This window comes from Microcebus murinus, chromosome 20 (genome assembly GCF_040939455.1).
Source record: "Microcebus murinus isolate Inina chromosome 20, M.murinus_Inina_mat1.0, whole genome shotgun sequence".
NCBI classification, from domain to species: domain Eukaryota; kingdom Metazoa; phylum Chordata; class Mammalia; order Primates; family Cheirogaleidae; genus Microcebus; species Microcebus murinus.
The window spans coordinates 16,823,677-16,851,623 of NC_134123.1; the positions used below are offsets into that span (position 1 = coordinate 16,823,677).

Sequence of the window (27,947 nt, forward strand, 5' to 3'; positions counted from 1 at the left end):
GCTCAAACTGCTCTCCTGGTTGCAGTGGGTGGTAGTGGGGCGGGGAAGGATAAGAGTATGAATGGAAGCAAGTGAGCTCTCTGGCCTCTTGAGGCATTCTCCTTATAAGGGTACCCTACATGGAGTGTCCAAGCTCTGGGATCACACAAGTTATCCCCACAATTCAGTTTGCCACAGTGCTTGGGCTTGTGGGCATGAAGAAGCTTCCAAGTAACTGAGTAGCCCACTGATCACAGAAAGAGTGTGGAAAGAAGAAAGGGATCCCTCCCTCCTTGCCCCTTCACTGGGCTCTGATCCTCCCTGCGCTTGATCCTCACTGATATCTTTATTTCCTTTCTCCTCTTCCTTCTTCCTTTATCCTTTATTTTTTCCTTTATCCTTCCTTTATCCTCTTCCCTCTTCTTTGTAATTTTCCTTCATGAGGTCCCCAGCAGGCTCTGGAACTTCTTTCTCTGACCTACACCTGAGCCATGTCCCTTTCCTCTCTCCTTTATCTGACAGCCTTCTTTCCCTCCTGGACAGCCCAGCAATCTCTGTCTCTAGTCAGCCATTCTGCTCCCAGTCAGAATTTTTAATTTAGATAAGTAGTATTGTACTATAGATCTTACCTGTTTTTTTTTTTTTAATTTTCTTACTGAGCACTATACTTTTAAGATCTATTCATTTTATAATTTGAACCACTAGCATATTTCTCCCCACAAACCTCTTGAAAATAGCTACCCAAGTAGTTGTTAATCATGTTGCACATCAAAATAACTCATGGAAATTTTTGTTTATTCATTTATGCTTTGTTGTAAGACATATACACCAGATACCCATCCTGGAAAATTCTTGTTTGGAGGTCTGCAGTACCAGTAAGGTTTAAGCCTTTGTAGTATTGTGGTTCACTCAACAATGGATTCAACAATAGATTCTCAATCTAAACTGTTTATATTATAATCCCCCAACATTTAAGTTTAACCTGCTTTCTTGAAGATTATCAGTGGTCCCACTAGGGGCAATTATTTTCTTAATGACAGACTCACTGGAACCCTCTGCAGGATCTGATATTAATAGCTGATTTCTCCCATCTAAACTTTATTTTAGTTTGCCTCTTCCCTTCCCATAGTGGCTGAGACAAACTTGGGTATACATTGTTGTGCTTTTTTGTTTGTTTGTTTTAATTTTTGTCTCAGGCAGTAGAGTTAGGGAACAGAGAGAGTGATCAGTGGAAGAAGAAAACCAGTAAGGGTTGCATTATTAAACAATTTATCATCATGGACAGCTACAGCTCAATCCTGTTGTTGCCCTCTGTGGAACCATGTCAGGCATTCCACAAACATGTCCATTCAAATGATTATAATGCAGGGCATTTATCCAAGAACTCCTGTAGCCCTTTGGTTGACTGTGGCCCCAAGGAGTGTTAAGTAAGCTCTCCTACCCCCACACTGTCAGGCTGTGCCTATGCTACCAAATGGCCAGTTACTTGAAGCCTAAAAAGCTGGCCACAGGGTGTCTTGAGATGGGATGCTGGAAGTTTGCAAAGTGCTGTCCACCACAGTTGTGCTAGAACTAGGTGGACCAAGAAAACATACCATGGACCTTAAGAACTGTCTGCTTCAAACTACCTTCTCCTCTTACTATCCTGTTATTCTTTGTTCTTTCTTTTCTTCCGGCCTAAACATAAAAACATGTTGCACATACTGTGGAAAGATCTAACAATGAGCAAGATACAATTGTTTGCCATTAATGAACTCATGATTTAGTGGGAAAGGCAGATCATTTCAATCCAAAGTGGTAGTGGAGGAAATATGCAAATGAAACAATTGATAATGTTGTCACCAATTACCTTGGGAAAGTCAGTGAAGGCTATGTTGGAGGCTTACCTGAGATGCATCTTAAAGTACGTTTACAAGAAAGCCTATGACAAAAAAAAATAAAGAAATGCAAGCTATTACATTATCATGAGCTCACTATTTTTTTCCCATATGCTTAAAATTAAATTATCCTATTCTTGGCCTTCTCTCTTTACCCATTTTCTCATTGTTATTCCATATAATTTACCTTTTTGATTTGAGTGATTATTTGAGTAATGTTTGTCTCCCATAATAGATTAAGGGCCAGTAAAACAGAGATATCTTTTTCTTCTTATTATCCTTGAATTCCAAGCTCTAACATAGTGACTGACATACAGACAAATAAACAAATAAATGGAATATGAAATGAAGGAGCTTCAAGGTTAAGATTTAGAAGTCTAATGTTTTAGAAATCCCTTTACAGTAAACTTATTGTATGACCTTGGGAAGGTCATTTTTTCTTTATGGGCCTCAGTTTTCACAGTTGGTCATTAGATTTAAAGACCTAAATGAATCTTCTAGATCAGTCTTCTATTAGTCTAAATATTGGGAAGGCAACTTTGGCATTTTCATTTATCAATAACTTGATCATGGTCTTTCTTTGTTGAGGCATTTGCCTTTGGATAAGAAATTACCATCTTGTATTGACCCAGCCACATTTAATTCCCAAGAACTCAGCTAACATCAACACAAGTTAAAATGCTTACCTCTCCCACCCTCCACATCTACTGCTCTTCTATATAATGTTACTCTAGAAAGAGAAATTTTTATTATTTGAACATCAAACAACATAGATATGAGCACACTTGCATTTGAACAATCTGCTTAGCCCTTGGTGGTCTCAAACGACCACCAAGTAGATATGTAATCATGGTATATTCAAAAGCAGTGTATGCTTTGTTCTTTATTTTTAACAAAACACTTAAAAGAAAAAAACATATAGGTTTACTATGTTAATATAAATCAGATAATACCAGAGTTGAGATGTAGTGTCTGGTCAAGCCTCCGTTTTCTGGAAAAGCCATGGAGCCCCAGAAGTGTCACTGAATCACACATTCTCTGGGAGAGTTGGGACAAAATCAGACACCTTCTGATAAATTCACTCTAAAATGAATGGGCCATCATGTTTCTAAAAGCACAGTGAATGCCCAGTAGTAGAAAGAAAGTCACCAGATGATGGTCCAAAAAGCCTTTCATGGACCCAGACGTCTGGAGACCCTGCTGTATATACATTTACATAGAAGAGAGGCCACATATCCATGCTGGATATATCTTTTCATATACAAAAGGAAGCACACACCCTTACTGGGTGTGAACCTACCACTATGGAAAAGAGAATACGCCCTGACAAAAACTATCTCGTGAGCTAAACATTTTCTTCAAACTTTCTGAGTTGTCAGCAGAACACAATACCCCATGCTGAAAATTATGTCAGCCTTTTTCCCCCAGAAATCACTCCATAAAAATTTAACTCTGCATCATTTCAAATTCATCTGAGAAAAAGAGAGATAAAGTACCCTTAAATCAAAGAGATTTATGTATTCCAATAAAGCTGCAAGATTTTGTTTTGATAGCAATAATGCAAAAGCCAACAAATTAAATGCTCTTGAGGAATGATTATGGCTACAGGAGTTATTTTGTTTTTATCAGGATTGAATAGCTGTGTAACTTGTCTCTTACAGTGGTACAGACTGCGGTTGTATTGATAAGTGGCTTATGAGAAATGGTGTTGAATGGGGAGGAAAGCATAATTTACTTTTAATTTGATTTCATTTGGTAAACCTGATTTTACAGCTTGAGTTGTAGTTATTTATTATTTACCAGCCATGATACAAAGTAACCCGCCACCAGGGACATCAATTATGCCCCCCATGAAGATTGCTGTCATTGGAAGGAATGGCATACACTCTGCCAGGGTGTCAGTGATGAGTAAATTTAAAATTGCCTCTGACCTCAGAGGGAATTTCTGCAGCTTCTCACTCCCTGTTGCCAGAGGGTCCTTCACCGCACTTGGCATTCACTAAAGAGCTACAGAGGCAGAATAGACTGATCAAGCAATCCGGAGGCCAGTCAAGATAAATTAGATGTTTAATTTATACACCAGGCATTGCAGACAGACTAATTACACAAAGACAGTTTGATAAAGTAACATAAGACTCTGCACATATTAGCCAGAACGTGCTTCTGTGAAATTATTGCTGATATATGTGCTCTGGGCTCTGAGAATTCGCATGCACAATTGTGCAATGGGCACTATGGAACACATTCTATAAAGGCATAAAACAGGGTGCTATCTGCCAATCTTTTGTAAACGCTGCCATTTAGAGACTATTCATACCCTTTGCTTTGTGCCTTTTTAGCCCTTGCTGGGACAGATACAAAACTGTAAATGGGAAATCCAAATATACCTATGGCCAAAAAATACTGAAAATGAAACACAAACAATATTCATAGAACAAATCACTAAAATATTGGAGAGAATGGGCCTTTAAAAAAACAATACTGGACCTAAAAGACTCTTTTCTTATTTCCTAAGAAGTCAACATCTATGTGACTGCTTAGAGAAGCAAAGTACATGGTAAGAACTGAAACACGCTGGTAGAGAAAGAAGCTTTACAGACGCTGCTACTGTTGCATTGCATACTCACAGGATGAAGAAGCACAGACCCTGTATTCCATGTGTTTGTTTGTAGTGGCTAATAGCAGCAGTCGATTGCTCACATTCTTGGAATAGCTTTAAACACTATAATTGAAATGTAAGCTTTGCTCAATTGCATAAGGGTAGGCTAAGAATCGACTGCATTTAATATAAATCTGATCAAAAGAAAAAGTCACTGTACAGTCATGAGGGTAAGACATGAGATAATTTGGAGAAGAGGTTTAGGTAATTAAAGGAGAAGGTTGAGGATCGAAGTAGACCCAGAACAGAAACAGCTCTCATAATTACTGCTGGGTAATGATTTCAAAAGTTCTCTGATATGGGAAGTTACTTTCTGAATAACACACAGGTGTGTGTGTGTGTGTGTGTGTAAAAGATCTTCATTTATTTCCAGAGAAGTATATTTATAACAAACACACATGCGCGCGCGCACACGCACACACACACACACACACACACACACACACAAAATGTGTCCAAAACGTCATTATAGTCAACATATTAGGACACAGAATTTCTACATGAGATAAACACTACCTATAGCAAAGTCGGATCTGAATAAATCTCTTCTGATTGTTCTACATGTTTCAGTGCCAGTACAATGGCTACTCCCAGGAGAATTGTGGTGCCAAGATCATGGATATCTGGGTCATTGTATATATTCTTTCCTTTTTCTAGTTTTTAAGAGACACTTTCATCCCTACCTGAACTTTGGCTCTTTGGCTCAGAAACCTCGTAGGGTCAGAAATGGGTTCAAGTTTTTTGACTTTGAGTTGAGGGCTGTTTTGGGGCTTCATCGAAGTCTTGACATTAAAAGGCCTCGAAGCAGCCTTTCTAGAATTTCAGAAGCAAATTCCAATTGATGATTTACAATTTCTCATGGGGGCTGCATAAAATTGCTGGACATTTAAAATGAACTATGTGAACTTTTCTGTTCAACCAATGGTTTAACTTTTCTAGAATGCCTCATCCTTGGTATGTAGACTGATCAATAAAATAATTGTGGCCACAGACAAGTGCTTTTATGTCCCTAGATTCTATGATACTTGGTTTGCCAACAGAATTTCCTTGGGAACATTCCTTAGTTACGTGTTCAACATTCTCCTTCCTCCTCTGACTCAGCCTATATCAGCATGAACTTGCTTTAACAATAACAACAACACACTCCTATGTTTTAATTCCTTTCTTGAGTCACTGATTACAAGACAATGCAGCATCTTCAATAAAGATAAATGTGTGTTCTGAAGGCAGACTTCCTTGGTTGTATATTTTATTAAAATATAATCTTGGGTATGTTCCTCAAAAAGTTTCAGATTATAATTATTATTTATTTATTTAGTAAATGGCAATAATAATACTATGTCACTGGATTGCAAAGGCAATTAAATAACATAATGTTTCCAGAACCTTAGCGGCATGCTTGGCACACAATTTTAACAAAATTTTCAGCTGCTATGGACTTCTCACCAGACAAGAACATTTTTTTTTTCCCCTTGAGAACATATGGATAATATTTAAAATGAAATCGAGAGTGAGTTCCTTACAATCTTAAATGTACCGTGTTCTTGGTTACACAAAAATGTTCCACTTCTGTTTATCAGATATACAGATGAAGATGGCATTTATGGATTTTTTTTCCTTTCAAATGATATATTTGTTAGCCCAGTAATATCAGCTTCTGACTTTGTGTCCAAGACATTCTCTCAGAGAATGTAAAACTCAGGTAAGTCCTCTAAACTTCTTGGTCCTTTTTCATCTGTGTAAAGAAGGTGGTGGGAATATTTGTCCAGCAATGCTACTATTCTGTAACTTTCAGTTACCACACTTATGAAGACCTCAGTTTTATCTAAAAAATTAACATTAATATAATGTTTCCTCAATTGCTAAAGTATCTTCATTCTTGATGTATTTCCAAGTTGAATTTCTAGCCTAATGACATAGAAATAACTAATTCCTCTAGCACAAGAAAGCAATCAGCAAATTAAATATTCTTCTGCTTGCATCCCAAACTTAAAATTGCTTGTTGGAAGTAGGAATTGAATGGACTATTGGATTACAATCTTTAGTAAATTAATTAATTTACTAAAAACTCATTTGAGTGTCTACTATGTGCCAGATGCTATGCTAACTGCTAAAGAAAAATATTGTGTATATATTTAAATATATATATGCTTTATAATTTATAAAGTACTTTTGACTGTGATTATCTTCTTTAACATTTACAATGATCCAGTAAGAAAAGCAGATTATCTCCCATTTAAGATAAAGAAATTGATTGTGAGAGACGCCAACTTTCACATCATTCTATAATTGGACAGAATGTGGAAGAAGTCTGTTAAAATTTTATGTCATTTCTAACAATCTACACTCATTCTAGGGTTTTTTGGTTTGTTTTACCACAAAGGTCAATACACATATTTATCAAAACGTAAATCTATGGTAAATAAAGTCCCCTTCCATTGCTTGTGTCAGCCTTAGGATATACTGTATTTCTGAGTGATGAGTTAACACAGTGAAAATCAATGCATCATGCAGAGTTGGAGGTCTTGAAAAAAATCAGCTGCTTTTTTTTTTTTTTTTTAGCTAATATGTAATGATTTCAGATTTTCTGGCTAATGATGCAGAGAATGTAGTGTTTTTCAGTAAATGGTGCAATTTCAACTCTCAGCCTAGAACTTTTATCAGAAATGCAGATATAGAAAAATGGAGTAGTCTATGCGTCTGCTCAGTAAAATTAGCTGTGTGAATGTTTGTGTGTTTCTTGTTTTGGTAAACCTGAGTATTTGAAAGATAGAATGATCAAGGTCATGTGATTAACAAATGACAGTATTGAGACTTATATTCATGTTTTCCTGGCTTCTAAACCATAGCCCCTCTAGCTATATAATCTGAGTCTTCTGATTAATCATCACTTCATTACAAAGATACGGGAACTCCTTTGTCTTTGTAACCTCAGTGCCAAGTGCATTGTGGGTGCTTAGCAAATGGGTGTTAAATTTGCCTGTGTGGAGGAACTTTTCATTCTAGCACCAAATACCTGCCTTTGCCTCCTAAGTGCTCCACACTTCATGGAAAGGTTTTAAGCTAGATGAGCCAGTGACAGTTGCCTTGTCATGTTACTAGAATAACTTTAAAAGCGTGTTTATAACACCCTCATCTAGGGAGTGATTGTTCCAAGGTTGAAACCTTCTTGGTGAACTCCCAGCATCTGGTATGTTCTATTTCATTTTCACAGGGGTACATGCATCCATATTGCACACAAACATGGCTAAGGGTATTATTGTTATTTGTTTTTATTGTGTTCATTTGTTCTTATTAAGAGCTGAAATCTCTCTCTTAAAATTTTCATTCTTTTTCCTGTACCTTTCTTAGGACAAACATATAGTTTAACTGTGTGTGTGTGTGTGTGTGTGTGTGTGTGTGTGTGTGTGTATTCTTAACTTCTATGTTACAGTGTTTTCCAGTTATAGTCATTTAAATATAAGGCCACAGAGATGACTTTTCTGCTAGAAATACCTTCCTTCCACCCTCACAAGAACAACTAATACCATTACCAAGGGTATGTTCTGTTACAATATCTCCTATGGAATGAATTTCAATGTCATTGTAAAAAATATATATGGAGAAAAGAGAATTACCTTTAAAACAAGTGAAATATTGAGATAATGCATTCCTGGGTATGTGTAATAATTGCCAATAACAATTGGTGAATATTTAAAGTTCAAATTGCCTAGGATTTTTTCCCAACTAAACAAATATTGCAATGAACTCTCTGCACTTAACCAATGTATCATAGTTAAATATTATTCAATATAAAATTGTCTATTAAAATTAAAAACATTTTATTCTTAAATATATGCTGTTAAAGTCAAGTATATATACATTTATATATGTTTATGTATATGTAATATATTTATATTAAAATATATTAAATTCTCTATGCCCCCCCAAAAGATCTCTCACCAGAGAGTAAATTGTAAGAGGGCAGTGATATTTTTATCTTTTGTTCACTGTTATATTTGCAATACCTTAAACATGACTTGGCATATAGTAAGTGATCAAAAGTGTTGGTTAAATTAGTTGCCTAAGGAGCTAATCTTAGTACTTTCACGGTAATGGTTTATGCTAGGCATTGGCTTGATGCTGGTGATTCAAAGATTAATTTGATTTGCTCTGTGTTTCAGGACCTAACAATGTGTTAATCTTAAAAAAAAAAATATTCATAGGGTCGGCATCATTTTCAGTTAATTCCATTTCCCAAAGCTGGAAACCAAGGCTCAGTGAGACTTCTCAAGTTCACATAACCAATCCATGGCAGACACAAGATTGGAACCCAATATTTATACCAAAAATGTCTTCCAGAAATTGTTCCGCATGCCAACAATTAAACTGCCAATAATTAGAGCCAGAAACCTAAATGAGTAAACCCGAAGCAGTCCCTTGGTGGCCGCAGCCTCTGGCATGATTCTTAGTAAAAGACCTAGGGGATATTTATGTGGGGGTCTCAAGGAACTCAAACTTATCCTGCGATTTATGAGCATTAAAAGAGATCTTGGAAAAGGATTTTTCCCAGAGTCTTCAGAATTCCTGAAGCTATGGTGGTAGATACAAGGCTAATGTTGACCCAGGGTTTTCTATTCTGGAAGGCTCTGGTCTTGAAGCTTAAAACAAGGTCATGTGATCATACTGATCTCCAGAGATTAAATAAAAGAAAAAAAAAGTCTACTATTATGAGCATGGCATTGAGTTGTCACTTTTGAAATCTGGCAGTTGCAACTGTATGGCTTTGTGTTTCAAAGAAAAACATACTGTTACATTACCAAAGATTGGAACAACTACCACTGTGCCATACTTCTGCAAGTAAATATGTTAACATGTGGTAAGTGCCTTATAGATGGAATTGTATTTAAATCATCTATTTCTGCTTCTAGGAACATATTTTAAAGAAACAATCTCAAATAAGGACAGAATTTTTTGAGGGAATGGTTTAATTATATGTATTATTATTTTTTTTATAGGGGAGAGTGTGAATGCAGTCCCCCACTACCACAAATTATGCAGTCGAGTTTCCCGCATTTGGGGAAATTGCAGGGGTCAGCACATCTGGAGTGCAATAGATAAGCCTCACCCTGGGAAAACCACCTTCGTGATCATGGTATCTCCCCTGCCAGGTAAGTATGATTATATGTATTATTTTTAAATAATGGAAAGAAGAAAATACAACATACACTGGCCTTATGGTTCTATGAGATGTATGTGTGTGTGTGTGTGTGTGTACTCATTTCGTGACTACCTGACCACTACCTAAAATAGATAATACTTATAAATGCAAAGTATTTCTTTCACAGTGATAATTTGCAGTGCAAAATTATTTCACCTAATAATACATAACTTTCTTAAGGCGTTGTTTTTCAGACAGCAGATTCCTAGGATCCAGAAGACATATTTTTAGCAACCTGGAAAAATTATGTTTTCCTTTTGGAAAAGAGATGTTTTATTACTCAAATTTGAGAAATATTATTTATTATAAAGTGTAAAGCCAACTATATAACATATGTGCGCATACACACACACAATCCTAAAAGGAAATAAAAATATTAAATGTTATTTTCTTTTCTGCATATTCTTTATTTTAATGATTGTATATTTCTCTTATACCAATAACAAGGAAAAAAACCAGTAAGATATATTAAAACCATATTACATTTACCATTTATTTCCTGAATAATGCAGGCCAAGTACATCTTATTTATTTTTACTATCTTTAACTTAGGATCACTTTTAACTAAAAATTTTATGTATGAGCTCTGTAGCTATGAAATTATTTTCCAATTTACTAGTTGGACCGGATATGTTGAGAACATTTTAACATTTTTGAGATCTTTGAACATATGCTCTGTAAAATTGTAATACTATTACCTCTCTGATTAACTCTGTGTTGCTTTTCACACAGAATAAGATATTTTCTACAGTCTAAATGAAGGCATATTATAAAGTATAAATTATTACATATATTACAATTAGGATTCATAATAATTATAACTTGAGTAATGAATGAGGCTGATTCTCCACAGGGAAAAAGGATAATAAGAAAGGTTTATATGAACCATTTAATTTTTTAGGGTATTTTACTTGTGATGTTGGTATTATTATCTCTACTTTTCAGTAAGAAAGTGAACACAGAGAAGTTAGAAAATTGATCAAAGATACACAGGTTCTATATGAAGAACACTAGTGGAAATTGAATTTGGGCTTCTGTCCTTAAACACATTTTTTCAGTCATTACTATATACTCCTGCCTCTTAAGTCCCTTTAAAAATGAAGCTAATAGTCTTATTTTGTTTCATGTAGCCCATTATCCCCAATGTGGGCTCTGCATATCACAGCTCATTCTCCCTTGATTTTATTTTTAATTTATTTTTTTTATTTCAGAGTATTATGGGAATACAAATGCTTTTGTTACATAAATTGCCTTTGCACCACCCAACAAGTGTGCCCATCCCACAGGCAGTGTTCACCACATCCTTTAGGTGTGGATTTATCCATCCTCTCCCCCAACACCTGCCCAATACCCTATGAATGTTACTTCCCATATGTGCACATTAGTGTTCATCTATTAGAGCCAACTTAATGGTGAGTACATGTGATGCTTGTTTTTCCATTCTTGTGATACAATAATGGGCTCCAGCTCCATCTAGGATAATACGATAGGTAGTTGACCGATTTTTATGGCTGAGTAGTACTCTATGGTATACATATGCCACATTTTGTTAATCCACTCATTTATTGATGGGTACTTGGGTTGTTTCCACATCTTTGCAATTGTGAATGGTGTTGCCATAAACATTTGAGTGCAGATGTGTTTTTTATAGCATGTCTTTTTTCCTTTGGGTAAATGCCCAGTTGTTGGATTGCTGGATCAAATGGTAGTTCTACTTTTAGTTCTTTGAGGTATCTCCATGCTACTTTCCATAGAAGTTGTACTAGTTTGCAGTCCCACCAATAGTAAATGAGTGTTCCTCTCTCTCTGCATCCACACCAATATTTGTTGTTTTGAGACTTTTTGATAAAAGTCATTTTCACTGTAGTTCAGTGACATCTCATTGTAGTTTTGGATTTGCATTCTTCTGATGATTAGAGATGTTGAACATTTTTTCGTGTTAGTCGGCCATTAGTCTATCTTCTTTTGAAAAGTTTCTGTTCATGTCCTTTGCCCACTTTTTAATTAGATTGTTTGATTTTTTTCTTGCTGATTTTCCTGAGTTCTATATAGATTCTAGTCCATTATTGGATATATTGCATGCAAATATTTTCTCCCATGCTATAGATTGTCTGTTCACTCTAGTGATAGTTTATTTGGCTGTGCAGAAGCTTTTATAGACTAGGCATCATTTTTTGTTCCCTCTCAAACCAGTGTCCCCATGCTTAATTTGGAGACCCAAACTCATCTGCTATTTTCTTTCTTTGTTTTCCTTCAACTCAATTAAAAATATATACACATATGTTCATCTTCCTGTCCAGCTTTACTATTCTGGCCCACATCTATCAGATGTTGGGAAGCAAACAGTTAAGATACAAATAGTCTTGAGAGACATTTTTATCCTCTGCTATTCTTCAAGTTACCTATTTTAAATATACGATGAAAATGTTTTTAAAATATAACCTGAAACTTATAAGAGCAGTTCCTCAGTTTCAAAGGACTAATAGAAAACACACACACACACACACACACACACACACGCACATGCACAGGCACACACGGAAACACGCAGGCACCCTTATCTCTATTTCTGTATTTCTCTATATATCTCTATTTCCATCTCTGCATGCCTATAGGTCTATATCTTGCCATCAAACTTATAGAGTTCAAAAGCAACACTAGTTTATTTTTTTTACTTTTATTTATTCATTTTTTAATTTCAGCATATTATGGGGGTACAAATGTTTAAGGTACATATATTGCCTTTGTCCCACCCGAGTCAGAGCTTCAAGCATGACAATCCCCTAGACAGTGAGCACTGCAACCATTAGGTGTGAATATTCCCATCCTTTCCTCCCCACTTCCACCTGCCCATCACCTAATGAATGTTACTACTATATGTGCACATAAGTGTTGATCAGTTAATACCAATTTGATGGTGAGTACAAGAACAGAGACATAGACCAATGGAGCAACACTAGTTTAAGTGAATGTTCCCTGAGCAATACTACCCAAGTGACATTGCTGCCGGCTCAGTGCTTATTTAAATGGGCTAAGCAGGACGGTTTCCTCTTGTGTCATCAGCTTCAGTGCACAGCAGAGAGCAGCTAAAGCTTTGCTGGCACACATCTGAGTGCCTCTCCACAGAAGTCACCTCAGGAAACAAGAAATTGGAAAGCAGATAAACATCCCTATACATCTTCAAAGGCTGACCTTTCTAGGTCTGCTTAAGGGAAGGGGTTTTCTTCTACTGCCAATGACAAGTATCTGGCCCAAGCCCAGTGTTTAAAAAAAAATTGCAATTCCAAAATGCTCTTTCCTCATCAGAGCTTTCTAAGGTGGCAACATTCATGGCCAGTGTGAATTCTCTGCCAAGGGGAGAATCACAAGAACAAGGCTACTAAATTTGAACTGGGGCACCACAGAGGATGTGGGTGTGGATGTGGGCTTTGCAGACAGGTGGACCTAGTTTTATATCTGAGTTCTGCCTTTTAGTAGCAGTTGTATATTGGGGTATAATAAATACCAGCCAAGGATTTGAGAAAAGGAGATTCCAGGAAATACTAGAAGGGGAGTGAGCTAGAGAGACTAGGAAGGATTAGATGTCAACAAAGGATGCTTTAATGAGCAGGTTACAGGTATGAGCAACTGAGGCTTAGTCTTATTTGGAAACTCTAAGAGACCTTGTAGAATATGCCTGCCTCAGAAGTATTCCACCAGAGAAGCAAAGAAGCTAGAAGTTTTCCCTTCAACTGCCTTCAGTCATTGTCTGAGTTTACACCTGAGACCATTAACTTTCTGGCACTCTGGCCTGTCCAATGAGCAGACTGAGAAAAAAACAAAAAAACAAAAAAACTTCAGAAGGGGACTTGTAGTAAGACGCTATTAACACAAGCTAGCACTGTTAGGTAGTCCCAGCTCTTCTAGGGACAAGGGTGCCCTGGTTGGTGCTATCTCCAGCAATTGCTCTACCTGAGAAGAAGGATAAAGGCAAATAGTTTGTTTTGTTGTTGCTCCACCCTTAATCCTATCCTTAGCAACTGCTACACCTGGGGAAGGAGAGAATGTTTTATCCATCTGGGGATTCCCCAGCCCAGGTATGATAGGATTTGGAAAGTGACTGTAGAGTAACCTACCTAGAGTAAGTAGGTTAATTATTATGCCAGCAGCTTAAATCTACATTGTGGTTCACCCCCCACCCCAGGTGAGCTTTCTTAGAGGGAGCTTGTATATACAGGTGGAATTTTGAGGACACCTGTTGATCATTTACTAATAAACCACACCTTCTGAGAGCCCGCCCCCAGACCAAGCCAATAAAAGGAAACAAGCTGAGAATTCAGTGTGTCAGTCAGTGAGAGAGTGAGTTGGTTGGTGAGTGAGTTGATCTGTCTCTCTCTACTCTCAGAGGCAGACCCATTTAGCTCTACAATAAAGAGCTGCCCATGTGAAACTGCTTCCTGCCTGGGGTTACTCTGTTGTATTGGCCCTGCTGGTGATTTTTCTAAGATTAATAGTCTGAACTCGACACTTTAATGTGTCTCGTCATTTTTTGGCCAAGAGCACACCAAAAACCGAGGACAGACTGCCACCCAAACAGAACCACACCAGGTAGATGACTTCAATATTCTCATCTTCATTTATAAAATGTGTAGTATAATCAGTATTTCACAAAGTGTTTTTGGACATTAGCTGGAATGGCATAAGTAAAATGTCTGACAGTGCCTAATATCAATGGGTGCACACAAAAAAGCATAGTTATACTTCACTTTTAAGGGATGGTTGGCAAAAGGTATGTTTAAATATGCTTAAGTACACTTTAAGTTTTAAGGCAGTCAATTCTCTGGGCCAAATGATGAAAGTTCCTGCAAAATAATATTTGAAAGGCTTTTATCTAGGGAAAGAAGTACTTTATTGGAAAGGGAGGGTAGGAGTAACAATGAATTATGAGTTAACTTACTAAGAAGCAAATGTGTATTAACTCCTGGGAAGGAAAGGTCATATAAAAGGAGGGAGGAAGTGAATTAATTACAAAGCATCTTCTTAAATAATTGTAAGAAACTGAGGCTAAAAAAATTTTTATGGTGCCACATGCTGACTGTGGCCATGTCTACATTGAGCAAGTAGGTCTTATTTATTCTATATATGTCCATTTACCTAGAAGAGTTATTTATGCATTACATTCAATATTCTGAGTATCTGTGTAGCAATATCTATGTCTGAATTTAAGTTATCAATATGTGAAAATAGTATTTCCTTGGATTCTATAGGAAAGGTATTACTACCTTTCTCTGTATAACAAAACAGCAAAACATACAATAGAAAATCAACTCCCATACAAAATAACGCTAATTTTAAAAACATTTAAGATTGTTTGATATAATTAGACAAATTAATTGCTCTTAAAGGACTATTTCAGGCTTATATTTTGAGGCTCAGTGGAGGTCTAAATTTAATAGCATGCAATTCTATGTGAAATATATGAAAGGAGATACAGAACTGTGTTCAAATTATGGCTGTATCCCTTAATAGACAGGAGACAATAACCTAACCCTTGCAAGCCTCCGTTTATAGGGCAACATAATGAGAGCAAAAGTCTTTACCTTGAATGAAACATGCTTTTGCCATTCCAGTTGAGCACAGCCCAGTTCTTCTTGGTGCTTATGTTGTCATAATTCGGAGATATTTTATTTGATCAATGCACCTATGAAATTTTTTATCATAGTCCAATGCATGACACATGGTACAGTTTTCACTTATGAGCCAGGATGAACAAATTACTATGTGGCATGATTTAATAGAGCATATATATAGATTACCAGAGGTACACTTATGTATTCATTCGTTTTTTTTTTTTTATGTATGCAGGGTGAACGATTAGAACAGTGTCTAGCATGTGGCAAAGGCTAATTAAGTGTTGGTTCTTATTATATCCCAGATTTTAGATGAAGATATTTATGAACACCATTTAATCCAATCAATACAATGCACTAAGGCTAATGTCATCTTCATTTTATAAATGGAGAAATTTAGATTCAAAACATTATTTTTACTTGCCTAGTTTTAGACTGATAATATGTAACTGAAACAGGTTTTCTTCTATATGACTGCAACACAAGTTCTTAGCCATACCATCATATCACTTTTTAAAAAAATTAGACAAAGCAAGGAGCAAAGTCAGGATAATGCCTTTATTAGAAATGCAGACTTGAACAAAAAAAGGATGTGGTCATTAAAAAAGAAAGGACTTAGAATCTTACACCTGTGTCTGAAAAACAGTAAATGGAGGTTGCTAATCCATACATAAAGTCCTTCTGCATTTGTTGTGGTTGATAATATAATCATGATCAGAGCTATGGTTTACCCAATATTGAAGAGAGTTGAAAAAAATAACCCTTCTTTACAACAGGGAATATTGCCTTCCTCTATGTAAGATTAAAATACATACTTAAAAGAACATAACCCAGATATTCTTTTTTTCCCCACCCAAGAATCTAAATTACCCTAGGTTCCTGAGACCAAAGGAGGACACAAAGGTGAAGAACTAGTCAGTCTATGTGAATATTCTAAGAAGTCTGCTGTAAAAGCTTAGAAAAACAAAATGGCTAATTCAGACTGGGTACAGTTGGAAAGATGATCATGGAAGATCAGTTTTACCTTAGGGCTGTGACAAGATGTGTAAGCCATCATTCTTCTATAACGAGTGTTTTATTGATAGTACAATTTAACCCCCTTTGCTCAATTACCTTTTATTTCATTTCCTGCAAATTCCTCCAGTCTCTAGGTGGCCATCTACTCAGTAATCTGTTCTTGAAACAAGTCATTAACCATATCTAGCAGCAGACAGTAAATATACTCAAAGTGGCCCTTCTTACAGGGGGTATTCAGTAGGTAAAGATGGGCTAATGGGACTTCTTGAAACTTGGACAGGGGTTTCCTTCAGCTGTAGTAATTAACATGTTTGAAAACTAGAATTAATAAATAATCATAGCAAGTTCAACTTCAATTACCATTACAAATGTTTGTGTTTATTTTTGCAAAACAATTGACATCTAATTAGCATGTTAAAAGCTGCTTGTGTTTAGATATTAATCAGATATCTTTTAAGAATTTTAGTGTTATTTATTTAGGATAAGCCAGGCATATGCCTAATCATAATTAAATACCAGTACATGACTCACTTTTAAATAAATGTTAGAAGTTTGGCAACAGACTCACTTGTTCATTCATTTATTCATTCCATAACATGATGTATCATAAACTGATTATTCTCTAAAATGCTAAGATTATTATAGTTAAATGATGCCTGTCCCCTCTATTACTCCAGAATGGTAAAAGTCAAAGGTATCAAAGGATGTGTCCTACTAAATAAAAGTAGTTTTGTTTATAAAGCTTCTTCCAATTTTTAATGCCCCTATAATACTTTGGTCATGTCTTATTCTTATAATATTACATTGTACTATAATACTTGCTTATAAGTTGACTGTGAACTTTCAGAAAAATTATGTTGAAATTTTTATTTCATTTTGTATCCCCAGTTCATAACATGATTGTCTAGAAAGTAATAGACATCCCCCAAATTATCAAAAAGAATGAAATACCCACTGGTGTGATCTGTTGTTCAACTGTGCACTTTAAATCTCTTTAGAGTTAACTCATGGAAAAGTTCAGGCTTTGGCATTAGAAAGATGGCTCAGCCCTGCCCTACCTAATGCAGGCTCATAGTATAACCTCTGAACTTCAGACATCTCATCTATAAAGCAAGAATTATACTCCATACCTCACAGAGTGGTGGTGGCAAGTAATTCATGAAATAAGTATGAACAAAGCCTTAGCACAGTTTATGGCATAAAGTGAGTACTTGAAATGTATAATGTTTTCCTTTTACAAAATATATAGACAATAAACCTTGAATAGGAAATTGCATTTGCAGAAAATCCACACCAGTCTCAAGAACTGGTTCCAAGGCATAGTGCTTATCCAGCATCTGCTAGTAGGAAACAAAAAGGTGGAGCTATTCTTATCTCCACTTGGAGTCCTCCAGTTACATGGCTCTGGGGAGTGATCTCATTGACTCAGCGGATGTTGTTGGCGCTGTTTGCATGTGTCTTGGAGATGTGCTTGGATTTCAGTAGCTCTGTCCTGCTTCCTGTGTCCCAAAGGTATAGTGTATTTTCCCTGACTCAGAACCTTCAAGGTTTGGAAGGAGGTAAAAATAGTGTGAAAGGCAGTTTTTCTAATCAAATGGAAGAAAGTGAAGCAGAGCCAGCTCTTGAAATGAAATCAGAAAGCAAGCCAAGTGCAAATGCTAGTGTTTCTACTGCTGCCCTGAGCAGGGAAAACTCATAAGAATTCTGAGAGTTCATACCCATATGAGCCTTTACTTCAAAACAATGTAGAATAGACACCAACAGCATGTTGAGAGAGAGAGAGAGGGAGAGGTCAGTCTATCTGCTTAGGTTATCTCCAGTGGCTGAAACCTCAGCATCTCATTTTCCAGTGCCTTCTATCTTTGGTTTGTTATTTGTTGTGTGTGTTCAGTAGCAGCTTCTAAAATGTCTCCCAATAATATCTAATTTCTGATTTTCATGACTTTTGTATTCCCCTCCCCTTCAGTCTGGGCTGGATCTAATGACTTGCATCTAAGGAACAGAATTTAGCATAAGGAATGGAATATGAATTCTGAGATCAGGTTATAAAAAGAGTCCAACTTCTGTTTTGTTCAGCATCTATTCCTTTCTCACTTGTTCATTCAGACAGAAGCCAGCTGTTCCGTGGGGAGGCCCACAGGGTAAAAGAATTGGGGGTGTATCTGGCCAATAACCAGAGAGAAACTGCAGTCTTCTGTCCAACAAGCCTAAAGGAACTAAATCTGACCAACAAAAAATATTTTGAACTAAATAGGAATAAAATGCAACATATCAAATTTTGTGGGATATAACAAAACAATGCTTAGAGGAAAATTTATACCATTGAATTCTTATTTTAGGGGGAAAAAAAAACTTCTAACCAATAACCTAGGCTTCTAACTTAAAAACCTAAAAAAGAGAGAAAAAATGAATTCCAAGCAAGTAGAATAAAGGAAGTCATAAACATAATAGCAGAAATCAATGAAATAAAAACAGAAAAATATAAGGAAAATCAATAAAACCAAAATCTGGTTCTTTAAAAAAATCATAAAGTGATAAACATCTAGAAAGACTGACAAAATTGGAAGAAAAAACAAATTAATCAATATTAATAATGAAAGAGAGGATAGTACTACAGATCCCATAGAGTAGATACCACAGAAACTTAATAATTCCAACACACATAACAAACAACTCTACACACATAAATTGAACAATGAGCAGGAAATGGAACCCAGTTCCTGAATAACCCTAAACTAGAAAAACTCACTAAGACTAAAAGAAAACTTCATAGTCCCATAATTATTAAAGAAATTAATATTTAATGTGACATTTTTATTTTTAAAGCCTTTGCAGAAGTAATCAGAACTGTGTCTTGTGTGCACTGTCAGGTGGCCAATCTGGGAACTCTAGGGTGATCTATCCTGTAGGCCAGTTCTTAAGGTCTAACGAGTGCTCTTTAGGGTCAGAATCTTGGAAGAACAGCTCATGAGTGATCCTAGAAATTCTTAAACACCTGTATGATGCCCCCTTTTTTGAACTCCTCCTTTTCCATGATCTCTTCCACACTTTATGGCTCCAGATCTCCCTTTGTATGTGTCACCCAGAAAGCTGGGGCTTTATTTATACTATTCTGCCATGAACTTCCTGTAAGTACACCTGCATCTGGTGCCAAGTGGCAGGAGAAGCGAGAGAAAAAAAAAATGATCAAGAAGTTCATCCCACCCTTTGAGACCAATGCTCCTTCCTCCTATTATCAGTGCCTATGACCTACAGAAGAAGAGAATGAAGAAAAGAAAAATAACATAAAATAGGAGGTTTCTTCCACCCCTGATGAGCAGTAAGAGACCTCTTTCCTGCATCTCATAGGTGAACTGCAGGGCTTCCCTTTCAGCCCTCTCCTCGCTGCCTGGGATAAGACCCACTTTTCTGTTTTTTGGTTGCCTTGAGTCTAGGCTGAGAGAGAGGGAGAGAGAAAATGGTAAAATTTCAGTGGTACATACTGAAACTCTTGTCTTCTTCCTCAACCTGCCTGTAACTATTTTTTCAGAGTCCTCAAGTAGCTGCTGTATTTATTCTGTCTAGGTTTTACAACTCCATTCAGTGGGAAAAAGAAAAACATCTTTTCTCCCTAAAATTTAAGTGTCTCAAAATTCAACTATTTCCTAGTATGTTGTGAGTTTTATTTTGTGTTAAAATAGAGAAAGGTCTATGATGTTGCCACTCAGAAAATACTGTCAGATATTTCTGTGTACACACCCTTTTTAAAGAATATGTGTTCTACATATTCTTTTAAAATGCATTGTGCAAATGCATGATAGGTACTAGTGCAGCAAAGCTTAAGAGTAGTATAACTATTCTCACAATATAGAAGCGCATTGTTTGATAATTACTGTGATAGGTTTTACTTGCCTGTTTCTTTGGTGGCTCTCACCAGACTATATTGAACTAAAAATGGGGGAAAATGTGCCACACAACTTTTGATGAAAATTTTTTATTTTGAGATTTATGATCTGGGACTTTTGACTCATAAGAGGTCTGTTCACCCACTGAACTACAGTTACTTGTCTGTGCAGAAGCACTAAGCTTTAACTCAACAATAATATTCTCCAGATGCTTGGGGTATAAAAAAGAAAAGTCATCAAAATCAATATGAGCCTATTTTTATAGAAAACTGTACTTCATAAATAGCACTCCCTTCATCCTACAAGTTCAGAACACAGAAGTTTCTTCATTCTAGAGTTTGTCAAAGTTTTTTTTTTTCTCTCTCATCTCTTTTCTTCCCCCCCATTCCTCAAATTTAAAGATTTATGCAGAATGGGTACAATTATTTAAGGATCATGTACCAAAAATCATGGTATAGAAATAGTGATCCCCAACCTTTTTGGCACCAGGGACCAGTTTAATGGAAGTATGGAAGAAAATTTTTCCATGATCAAGGGGCAGTGGGGGCATTAGATTCTCATAAAGAGCAAGCAACGTAGATCTCTCCCATGCACTGTTTACAGTAAGGTTTGTGCTCCTATGAGAATCTAATGCTGCCACTGATCTGACAGGAAGTGGAGCTCAGGCAGTGATGTGAGTGATGGGGAGTGGCTATAAATACAGATGAAGCTTTACTTGCTTGCCCGCCACTCACCTCCTGCTGGGTGGCCCAGTTCCTAACAGGCCATGGACCAGTAGTAAAGATATAGAAGGCTGGTATATCAAGAAATAAGATGTGTTTCTAATATTTTTCTTCTAAGCTAAGGACTAAAATTGAAATAGAACTTAGGATAAAGAGGGGTATAGAGGATGAAATGTTTAACTTTATCTAACAAAGTCAGAGAATTTTCTTTTGCTGAATCTAGTTTGGTTTGAATATGCTATCACTGGCAAACTTTGAATTTTGATTTATACAGAAGTCTCCATAGAGGAAGTAATTTGATCTGAATCTTGGAGCTATTATAGGCCATATCTGGGTCTGGGGCATTGCCTGTAGTGAAAACAATATGTGCAAAGGCAATGAAGCATTTGTCAGAAAGTGTAATATGTGTGTGTCTGTGTGTGTGCATGAACATGCTGAGTTAAAATACTAGAAATGTTGAGTGGTCATAGAAAGATTAAGAAGAGAGTTAATCGTATCACAAGAGACCCTTTTTAGAATTTCAGCACAAAGGACAGGGATTCATTTTACTATTTTATGTGTATCTTGGAAGGGGTGAAATATGTTTACTTATTTTGGAAAGTAGAAATTATTGATTGGATGGGGACATACAAGAATAGTTTAATCAATTAATAAGCTATGACAATAGTGCAGAAAGAGGAAATGATCCCAAATGACTAAGATGAGTTAAATTTTTAAAAATAAGGTCAGACGTGGTGGCTCACGCCTGTAATCCTAGCACTCTGGGAGGCAGAGGCAGGCGGATTACTCAAGGTCAGGAATTTGAAACCAGCCTGAGCCAAGAGCAAGACCACATCTCTACTAAAAAAAATATAAAGAAATTAATTGGTCAACTAAAAATATATAGAAAAAATTAGCTGGGCATGGTGGCACATGCCTGTAGTTCCAGATACTCAGGAGGCTGAGGCAGGAGGATCGCTGGAGCCCAGGAGTTTGAGGTTGCTTTGAGCTAGGCTGACATCAGGACACTCTAGCCCAGGCAACAGAGTGAGACTCTGTCTCAAAAAAAAAAAAAAAATGTTTAAAAATATTATACTGTATGAATTAAATTTTAAAATTTTCTGTAATATAATTTTATTTAGTATTTTGTTTAATATTTTAGTTCCATTTTAAAACAATGCATATTATAAATTTAGATTATGGATTTTTTTTTTTTTTTTGAGACAGAGTCTCACTCTGTCACCCCAGCTAGAATGGAGTGGTATCATCATAGCTCACTGCAATCTCAAACTCCTGGGCTCAAGTGATCCTCCTGCCTCAGCCTCCCCAGTAGCTGGTACTACAGGTATGTGCCACCATGCCCAACTAATTTTTTTTTTAATTTATTTTTAGTAGAGACAGGGTCTCGCTCTTGCTCAGGCTGATCTTGAACTGAGCTCAAGTGATCCTCCTGCCTTGTCCTCCCAGAGTGCTAGGATTACAGGCGTGAACTACTGTGCCTAGCCTAGATGTATCGATTTCAAAAACTGAATTTTTTTCTACATTTATGTTCACTTTGAAGATATTTTAGGTGGGCTTTTATATAAAAATAGCAGAAAATCTATACTGGAGCAAGCGATTTTAACCCATTAAGTTTTTGCTACTGTGTTTCTCCAGTAGGGATAATAATATCCACCCATCTGGACCCTGGGAGTGATGTCAGTGTTGTTTACTTAGGATTAGAGCTTATTTATTTCCTAGATTTGCTTACCAGGGATCAGAGTAAGAAACAGAAAAAAAAAAAATTATATGAATCACAATCTTCAAGAGATTCAAGACTGATCCATAGAAAACAAGATGGGGATCATGTCTAAAGGGATGAAATGGGAACAATAAATGAAACCTGGGGCTGGCTGTTCCATAAAATAGACTAAGAATAAGGTCTGCCACAAAACAAGCATTGCCCTAGAAATTACTGTTGTTTTGTTGTTTGTGTTTCTAGAATATTAAAATCCAAGATTTTCCCATTGGTTTTAGCAGCAAGTTAGTGAGGACATGTGTACTTTAGCCTGGTTTACGTGTATAGATAATAGAGGGAAAATATTATTTATAAATACTTGGAAAGAAAATATTAAAATTACCTTTTGTTATGATGAATTGATTGTTTACCAAGAGAATTTTAAAATAATATATTAGAATGAATATAATATTTGATAAATTTAATGGAGAAAAATATATTTTACAATAGTTTTTCTCTATTCCAGCAATATGCTTCTATAAGTCCAAATTGATTCTTTCAGTTTTCAAGGAATTATTGGGCATGAAGCTGCATTTGGCCCTCTTGTTGACACATAGGTATAGATAAATAAACAAAAGACATCAAACCCTTGACTTTATTCAGTGTAGATTCTAGAGAGTACAAATAAAATATATTTAATAAACACAAGCAATAAATACAATTGTGCTGCAAGTTAAAAAGTATATTAGAGTGGAAAAATTAAGTTGGGTTTCAAAATGAGTGTAGTTGTAAATGAAGAGATCATACTCCCAGACTACCATAATCAAATCACTCTGACACTGGTAAGGAAATGGACAAAAATGTTCAGTGAAAAAGAAGGATCCAGAACTGGATCCAAATATATGTCATAATTTAATACATAGTGGAGACATTATTTTATTAATAGTTCAGTGTAATGAGACATCTACTTATTAAATGGGGCTGGAGCAAGCTCTATCCATCTGGAAGCAAATAAAGTGGACCACTTTCTCAAACTAAGCAGAAAAATAAATCTCATTTAGAATGGAAACTTAAATATAAAAACAGTGGTAATAACTTCCTCCAAAATTAAACTCTCTCGAAAAACTAGAAAGTAAATATATTTTTCATTTATTAAATACATATTTATTGAATCTTGTTTATCTTAGGTACAATTATAGGTGCTTGAGGCATATGATTAAACAAAACATGAAGCTCTGTGACTAGTTAATAGCAGACAATAAATAAGAAGCAAAATAAATGATTATATCATCTATTTTATGTAAAGTATCAAGGAGTGTGACAAAAAAAGGAATAAAGGAAGTAAAACAAGGAAAAAAAGACTCAATTCTGGGGCCAGAGGGGGTGGATGAGAGTAGGCTAGATTATGATGCTACAGGATACCTTAAGGTACACCCAGTGAAAATGTGGCATTTGAGCCAGTGTTTGAAGAAGTTGACGAGATATTTAGGCAGAAGCTTTAGACAAGGAAACTTATGTAAGAACTTCATATATAACCATTACAACTAGAAAACTAGAAGTTGAGCCCTATTTGACAATAGAAATTTTATTGAATTATAATACCATCAAATGAAAATAGACAAACTATAGATTTGCAAAAATGTATTTGCCATATCTAAGATCCACTATATTTATACTGTACGCTAAATAGAAAAATGCATAACGTGTATTGAAGACAATCATGAAAAACAAATCCAACAGTTCAACAGATGTATTCCTTTCTTAGTTAAGTCAATACACATTCAAATAAAGTGACTTATGAAATACCTATAAGATTGGCATAAATTAAACAGAAATCCTAGTTGCTGGCTAAAATGCAAGGATATATTTTCCTGGTAGAAATATAACTCTGCATTTTAAAGTAATTTGTAAATATCTAGTAACATTAATGACATTTATTGAAAGTATAATTTTAAGTGATTGCTTTTACACATTTGTAAGTTTTTTGTAAAAATAATTTCAAATATTGATTCTAGAATCTTTTGACAAGTCTTTTGGTAGATTTTACAACTTGATTGTGTGTTTGTAGAAAAGAATACATATGCGCACATATGCTCACACAGCTGTTTTTGGACGGACTCGAAATTGGTAGAAAGATGCTCAGTGGTGACTTTGGCACCACCACCCTGCCTTAATCATAAATTTGTCTTTTTTGTTTTATACATAGTTATATACATATAAGTATTTACGTGTGTGTATATGTATTCCAAGTAAATATTCTCTTTTCCATAAAAATTCAAGCTTACAAAAACAGGATTAATATCCTTTGTTTTATTCCAATTATTCTTATTGTATAGCTGTGGAAACTGAGGCCATCAGAAACATCCAAATGTATAGAGTCAGTAAATAACGAACAAGCCACAGCTAGTGTTCTCTCTCTGTCTCTCTCTTTCAACCATGCCAATGTTCCCTTTGGCAAAGTGGCCTAAGAACCTTGAATTAGCTGTGTCCACATATAAAGCTTGATTGTCTGCTCTGCGTCCACTCTGAATTTTTTCCGCTCTTTTCCAGAGTCTCTCATACATTTTAAAGTTTATATCAGAAATAAAGTAGCAAGCGAAAGTTCTCTGGACTGGGGATACATTTGTTCTCTGATTATTGTGTCATAGTCCCCATGATGGGAACATCTGAGGGAAACATCTGGCCAATGATTGCCATGGAGTAGAAATCAAGAACTACTGGGAAATGTGAGCAATTCTGTAGACAAGTGACAAAGGATTTTGAAGGCATTGACTCCAAAACATTCACAGTAGAAAAGAGAAAAGAGAAAGCATTTTGTTCCAACAATTTGAAAAAAAAAAAAAAAAAAAAAGACAAATGCAAAGGTCAACAGAGATACATAGAAGTTTTAAATTTTATTCCAGGTGGAAAAGAGCAGTCTTCTAACTTTGTCAAACATTTATTTTGTGCCATAAAGATTACATTTGTTTACAACTGGCATCTTTAATCATCCTGATCTAGCTTGTCTAGATTTATATAGATAAAATAGCCACGACTAAGAAAAAAGAGCAACTTGCCCAAGGTCACACAGTTAATTATCAGCATTGCCAGAACCAGACATGTATTTTTTGACACTATCATTCGCCCATCCCCTCCCTCACAGGATAACCTGAGGTGAGATACTGAATGACAGCAGAAAATGGATAATTCATACTTACAGGAACACAGAAGAAAATTAAAGTAGTTTTCAAAAACATACACCTGCTATATAGCTGCACAGAAGACATTCTCTGCAATATTGATATCACTTTTTAAAAAATTTGTTGAGTACATGGGTACATGCTATATGCTGCCACTGGGTAATAGTTTCTTGAGGGAGGAAAATAAATGATTCAGCTCCTAGCATATGCTTTTTGGTAGCTTTTTGATCCAGTACTATTTATTTTTCACTTAACTTTGAACACCTTAAAGTCATGGAGTACATTTTTGATTTTTGGTCCTTGGGCAAGCTTAATATGATGATAGCCAGGTGTGAATAAATGAATGAATTAATGAATGAATGGATGTATTCCTGACTTATATTTGGGAAATACTTTCACTTATGGACGTGGGATGTCACGAAATTGTTCACGATTCCCAAACCCTTAATCACTAAAACCCCTGGTTATTGTATCTGTGTGTGTGTGTGTGTGTTGACAATTGCTTCCTATTGCTGTCACTTGGAATTATGCAATATTTATTACACTATAGTTCTTAGTGTGATATCAGAATGAATTTGTCTTTCTGAGCCAACTAATGATCTTTGACTGAAAATATAACTTTGGGAAACCTACTGTGGGACAGTTATTGTTCCAGGTGCTGGAAATAAAATAGGCAAAGACAATGTCTCTACCTGTGCAGAAAGCTCACAAAAAGTTTAAGAAAGATATGTACAAAGATTAGGGCACTCAGAAGGATTTCTGATACCTGTCTGGAGATGAAACCTGTGGGATAAATATAGTTGTACAGACAAAAAAGGTGGGTATAGGGGTAGGCAAAGGAGTACTTGGAGAGGCTTTTTCAAATAGATGAATCTGCATGCAGGAAGGAAAACTGGCAAATGAGAAAGTGCATGGTCATGCATGTGGAGTGTCTATGTTTATTTGGGGTGATAGGAGAAAAAGAAAATATGAGAGATGGAAGAAAGGGATAAACTTTGAGAGTAAGCAGTGACAATCATACATGGCTTTGCCAACCTGCTGACTTATACTTTATCAAAGGCTTTGGGAGGTTATTGAACAGTTTTAAGGCTATGTTCTATTCAGATTGCTATTAAGAAAGATTACTCTGCTGCGAGGGAAAAAAAATGCTAGATGGGAAAAAGGAGGAGATGTGTTTCTTCATCTAAAAAGTTACAATTGTAAACTGACCAGGCTTGTTTGAAATGAGTCTTGTACCGTTTGGTACAATGGGACAGGTAGGATTTGAGATGGAGCCACACACAGGGTCTGGCACAAAGGGTACATGTAATATATCTTAGTTTTCCCTCTCCCATTTCTAATTTTCTTCATATCTCCTGCCTTGTAAAAACTGTTTTTAAAAATGTGCAATTATCTGCTGCTTTTTTTGTGTCTGTTTTATGCATGCCTGTGGCTAGGTTGGGTAAGTGTTGGCCTAACTGTAGCCAAATCTCCAAGTGGCACCGAGTCTTTAAAGAATCATATCCTAACCTTTTCAAAGTCCATTTTATTTCCTTTTAGTTCAATTTTAAATAGTTCTCTCTCTCTCTCTCTCTGGATTTTCTTTATCATGAGACAGAAAAAAGAAAGGGGGTAAAGTAGTGACTGACCTCTCATCCAGTCCTTAAGCGTGAAATTGTTCTATCCGAATATAATCTCCCCAGTCTCCAGGTGTATGTGGAAAAGATCAAGGGAGGCATTTTCGTCATCCTCTCCCTTCTATGTCCTTGGTATCTGTGATCTTCTTAATAAGAACCTGTGGTGAAGATGTAAGGTCAAGAGGTCCACACAAACCTGATACCGACCAACATCCATTAGCTTATTCTCTATTTGAGAAGAAAGAGTCACATAGTGCTATATTTGGCCAAATGGTAAACTAAGAAAACTGTCAAACGTTCATTGTGGAAGAAGATAACATGTTTCAGTAAAACATCTTTCATTTCCATAGTTCCAATTGCTTTGGAATGAGGGGCAATTTCTCCAGGGATGGTAGCTTTCAGCAAATGATTGAGTCTCTGAAAGGCTATGGATCACTCTCTTAAGTAAACTGTGGGATAACTCTCTACTGTGAGGTAAAAATGCGTGGATCCTGTTCACAGGTATGCTA

General features: G+C 36.0%; 1 long non-coding RNA gene and 1 other non-coding gene across 2 annotated transcripts in view; one reads left to right on the plus strand and one right to left on the minus strand.

The window, feature by feature from the left end:
* LOC105864830 (uncharacterized) overlaps positions 1 to 27,947 on the plus strand; it is a 526,685-nt gene that overhangs the window by 355,140 nt on the left and 143,598 nt on the right. Inside the window, exon 3 of the long non-coding RNA XR_012913635.1 lies at positions 9,513 to 9,665. This is a non-coding gene — a long non-coding RNA (uncharacterized LOC105864830). The remainder of the gene's footprint in view (positions 1 to 9,512; positions 9,666 to 27,947) is intronic.
* On the minus strand, positions 9,510 to 9,673 carry LOC142862969 (U1 spliceosomal RNA). The gene has a single exon (XR_012913862.1). It is a non-coding gene; the product is annotated as a U1 spliceosomal RNA (small nuclear RNA).